General features: G+C 40.3%; 1 long non-coding RNA gene across 1 annotated transcript; it reads right to left on the bottom strand.

Moving 5' to 3' along the window:
- Positions 1 to 3582: 3582 nt before the first annotated feature.
- On the bottom strand, positions 3583 to 4985 carry LOC134864995 (uncharacterized). The gene is made up of 3 exons (XR_010165886.1): positions 4524 to 4985; positions 4317 to 4419; positions 3583 to 3779 (listed from the first exon to the last, which is right to left on the bottom strand). It is a non-coding gene; the product is annotated as an uncharacterized LOC134864995 (long non-coding RNA).
- Positions 4986 to 5220: the final 235 nt, after the last annotated feature.

The raw sequence follows: 5220 nt of genomic DNA, 5'->3' as shown, positions 1-5220 counted from the left end.
GTGTACAGTACACAGAATGCATTTGCATAAAGTTGTAAAATAAAAGAGGATCAATGAGTGCAACACACTCGCTGTTGTTACGTAATCTATGGTTTCTACCATTTATAGGAACTGTAAAATGAGTTCATTTCAATAAGAGATAAAACTACACTGAAAAAAACAAAACGGAGACTTTGTTTCAATGTATCATGTCAACAGATAAAAACAAAACTGTATTAGGTTAGTTGAAAGCAAAAATATTAAGTTTAAATAAAAAATACTAGGTTCAATTTAATATCGTTGCTTTCAACTAACCTAATAGAGTTTAATTTTTGATTTGTTGAAAATTCATTTAGTTAAAGACAAAGTTAGATTCTTATAGACCAAGCTAGGAACCTATGTGGGGGCAGAGCCTTCTCCGTCGCTGCCCCCTCCCTCTGGAACTCACTCCCCAACATCTGTAACTGCACCAATCTCACCATGTTCAAATAGCCAATCAAAACTCGCCTTTTTAGAAATGCTTTTAATCTGCAATTAATGTTATGTTTTAAGTATGAGGTTTTAACTATGTTTTTATATATTTTTTTAATCTGTAAAGCGTCTTTGAATTTTTGAATGCCATGCTGCAAAGCCTTACAACAGAAATGTAATAAACTTAGTTAGATGTCTTGTTGTACTTGTTTGCTTATCTGTTCTTCTTTGTTTTATGGGGAACTCATATTAAAAGAATAATTAACATTATTCTGAAAAACGTTGATAGTCTTTCATATTTAAAAAGTGCTGTATTCATCAATCTTCTTTGAACCTGTCACCTGTCGATGTAGGTGACTGTCTTAAGGCCGATTTATGGTTCAACGTCAACGTAACGCAACGACCACGCAGGCTCGTGGACGCAGCCGTGAACATTTATAGTTCTTGAGTCGGATTTACGTGACGCAATGCAATTCATTGCCGCAACGGTAGGGGGCGCAATGTTTTTTGTAAAGACTGACCAAGATTCTTTCGACGTCTATCGTCGTCGCTCGTTGTATTTGTTCACCAGAAGTTCACCAGACGTTCTTCTGCTTGGTCCATTCTAGGTTTTTTTTTTAAATGGCAGTCTTTGTGGATTGTAGGAATTGAAAACCAGGGAAAAGCGAAATGACGGTAATGACGTTTGTTGTTTTGTTGGACCAATCACAGCCCTTACGGCTGCGTCGCCTCGACGCAAGGTTAAGACTTTTGGGAGGTGCGCGCAGCGACGCAACGGGTCCGTAAGGTACCTTGCGTTGCGTCGACGTTGTACCATATATCGGCCTTTACCCTCCGGCGATGTTGCCGTAATGCAGGAGTGGGTGTGGTCCTATAGAAACAAGACAATCAGAAAAGAGAAAAAACAAGATTAAAGGATCAATAAAACCAAATTACAATAAAACGTTTTCCCCTTTACTTGAGTTTTTGTTTTGTGTATCTCTTCCCCAAAATCAAGAGATGAAATGAATACTTTAAAATGTTCCTCAATTCAAAGGTTGCCTACATTTAGAGAGAGGCCATACATTACAGGGGATTGGTAAGTAAAAAAGGTTAAAATACATATAAAGAGCATATGTTTACCATTCATTATGAATTACCATTCAAGAATTAATGCAAAGAATTAAGAATTTTACTTAAAAGCGGTTTGAAAACAGCCTGGATTGTTGGTCATCATTGTGTTTTTTTTTGTGATTTGCCTTAACATTAAACTTCAGCATTGAATGTCCGGAAATATTTTCCTCATACTTTATCAGAGAAAGTGAAACATGAGCACCAGCACAGAGGACAATGTGAGCAGGAAGACCGGGCCCTGGGCCAGACTGATAAGGACAAATGATCAATAATATATCATTTAATACTCCCGTTTGATTTTGCCCGGTAATGTTATCATCATTCACAGGCAATCCAGGAAAATACCATCAAAGAATGACATCTCCTTCTGCTCACGTCCTTGGGCCGCCGCTGAGTTTAGATAGACGGACAAAGTCATTGTCAAAGACTTTTTCAACATTTCCACATCGATGATGAACAGATGTCACAGCTCTAATGGATTTTCTGCCACTGGCATTGGGGAAGAGTATGATGTGCATAATAACTGTGATACCAACTGTAATAAATTAGTTCTCTACTGTTGCATCTGTGTGCATTGACCTTGCTCTAAAACTATACATCTGTCATGCCTCACAAACATGTGTATTTCATCATAGGCGGCGCGTGAGGCTCAGGTTTGGAAAGGCTAACCAACTTTTTTACCTGACCCTGCCCGGAGGACAGCATTATTATGAAGGCTACGCATACACACACACCACATACTATATATATGCGCTTTATAACTGAAATGCACGCTTGATGTCTAGCGACAATAACCAACGACAATCTATCTGTGGTTTTGTAATGAATAAATTAAGGCAGATGCTATTTGCACCCGGGGTGCCCATAGCCAATGCGGTTACTTACACCCGGGTGTCTGTAGTCAACAATGCTATTTGCACCCGGGCACACATTAGAAACCATTTTTGATGTATAGGTATTTATGGAAATGTCTCTTTGATATTAACTTAATTCCCTTGTGCTTCTGCATCAAATTGAATTTCTGTACTGTATATATGTTCTTACTTTTTTTATGATTATATAATATCATATATAACCTGAACATCAACACAAAAACCACCTGTTATATTGTGAACGTGGCTGTAAACTAATACGTGTCCCACAGAAACCCTGATGGCTATCTTTGACCAGCAGGTTCTCCGATAGACCAGGTCTGTATTGGACTGCACAGACGAACCTCTTCACTTTGAAACTCTCCCATCAGGCCATAGATTTAGAGTACCCCAATTCAAGTGCAATAGGAGTAGACACTCCTTTGTTCCCCGTGCAATAACCCTGATTAATCTGCTCATGTAATATAGCACTTTAAAGCTTGTGTTGTATTATTTCTGTATGTACATGTAGGAAACATTTTTGTTTTTATCATCTAGTGCCCCTGACTACAAGTCAAGTTTCCAATCTGCGATAATATATATCAACAGTGGCGGCTGGTGAACATTTTTTTGGGGGGGGCGCAGTTGGGCGGCACGGTTTAAATAGCACTACGCAATGAGAAAATAACCCACAAAAGAGATTCAGTAGAATATATTGAAAAACAAAGATTTATTAAACAAAAACACACTGCTCATTACAAACATTGGAACTAGGTTTAGATTAGTATTCAGACACATATTCATCACATTTGACATTTATGTGCCAGAGTAGGCCCCACTACTTGTAAGAAATTTAGCCCTCCTCTCTTTCAAGCTGGCAAATTCCTCAATAACTCTCTGGTTAAAGTCAATCATGTCTGTGACCAGCCTTTTTTCCATTGAGAGCATGGCTAAGGCATTCAGTCTCTCCTGACTCATGGTGTTCCTGAGGAAGGTTTTAATCCTTTTCAGAGTTGAAAAACACCTCTCAGCCTCAGCAGTGGTCATGGGAGTTGTGATCATGATTTTCAGCAGTGTAACTGTCTCTGAAAATACCTCAGATAGATTGTTTTCCATGAACAACTGGAAAAGATCCACAGCACTACGGCAGGATCTGAATTCGTCTGTGCCATAGATGAGGCCATGCTCTGTCTTCAGCTTGCCTCCATCCAGAATTGGATAGGCCTTCAATGTGGTGGCCAAAGCAACTTCAGGGAATACCTTGAGGTAGCATTCAAACTGGTTGCCCTGCAGTAAGGTGGCACTGATGAGGTGGTCTTTGAAGGTAAAGCGTTCCTTGGTGTGTCCAAGTATGGTGTCACATACCTACAGATAAATATATATAGAGAGAGAGAGAGGAGAGACAGATAAGTTGTGGGAAATATCTATATCAGATCACTTAAAGCCAAGTCTTAGTCTGGGTTAAGTTTAGATGATTTATTTAAATCAGACCATAATCTTACACACCAAACTACATCTCAAATAGACCCACACTCTTAGTTTGCATAGCACCAGGTCAGAGCAATCAAGCTTAGCCTTTTGTTTATGTTTAAACCTATCAGACTTGGTTCTTTGCTTTTGTGTGTCTAAGAACCAGAGCTATCAGATTTGGTTCCTGGCTTTTGTTGGTCTAGGTGCCAGAGCAATCAGACCCTGATGGTTGGCCTATGTCTGAAGCCATGACATTAACATTTGTATGGCCATACCCCTATGGTCAAGCACACCCCCTACCACCAAAGAACTCAGTATTTCAGTCTCTAAATATTGAACTCCAGCCATGTTATTAACTCAAATATACTGTATATCAAACCTATTTGCATGGATTTAACTGTAACACAGGCATCTGCTGATTTTGACACTCACCTCAGCAGCAATCCTTCTAAGCTCATCTTCCGACACAGCCCGGCGCTTCCTCGGCTGCTGAGAGCCACTGCTTTGCTCCACCACCATTGCATGGAGAGAATCTCTGTAAATAAAAATAACAATAATTTACAAATCATGTTTATCTTATAACTATGGTACAAATGAAAGAATGCACTGACTACGCTTACAGAATAACAATGAGATTACCTGATTTTTTGTATGTCCTCTTGGAACTGCTGGATGCATCTTTCTATATGGACTGAATCTATGTCTCTCTTCTGGAGCTTGGCATAGAGGACGTCCACGTGTGGCATTATTTTATGAAACAGTTGCAGGAAGAAGTTGAACTGAGGATCCTCCAGTAGCCTGATGTAGCCTCCTGCTTCTTGGCTGGTCTTGTCATCAAAGCCACCTGATGCTCGAATTCTTTCAAAGCATTCAACGAGGTGTTCTCTTTGCTCAAACACAGTATTGACGGCACGGCTGTGAAAGTTCCATCTCACAGTGCTGGCTGTTGGTAGTCTATGGGCCACTACCTCATCAAGCACACTGGTCCGCTTGGGGGATCTTGAAAAAAACGCAGAAAATCCACCCAGGTCGGAAAAAAAGTTTTTGACTTTGACTACGTGGGAGGTAGCCTGTTGCATGATAAGATTGAGCTGATGGGCATAGCAGTGGACATAGTGGGCTGTTGGGTAGTCATCCCGGATTCTCTTCTGAACTCCTGAAGTGGCACCCCTCATTACACTAGCACCGTCATATGCCTGGCAGATGAGTTTACTTTTCTGCTCACCTGGGAGGATGGCAGCAAGGCGTTCTTTTAAAGCATCGGCAATGGTCTCTGCTGTAGCCGACTGCAGAGGGATGAACTCAAAGAATCTTTCCACCAGATTCTTATCGTTGA

The sequence above is a fragment of the Eleginops maclovinus genome, chromosome 5, assembly GCF_036324505.1.
Source record: "Eleginops maclovinus isolate JMC-PN-2008 ecotype Puerto Natales chromosome 5, JC_Emac_rtc_rv5, whole genome shotgun sequence".
NCBI lineage: Eukaryota > Metazoa > Chordata > Actinopteri > Perciformes > Eleginopidae > Eleginops > Eleginops maclovinus.
This window is presented reverse-complemented; position numbering and strand designations above follow the sequence as displayed.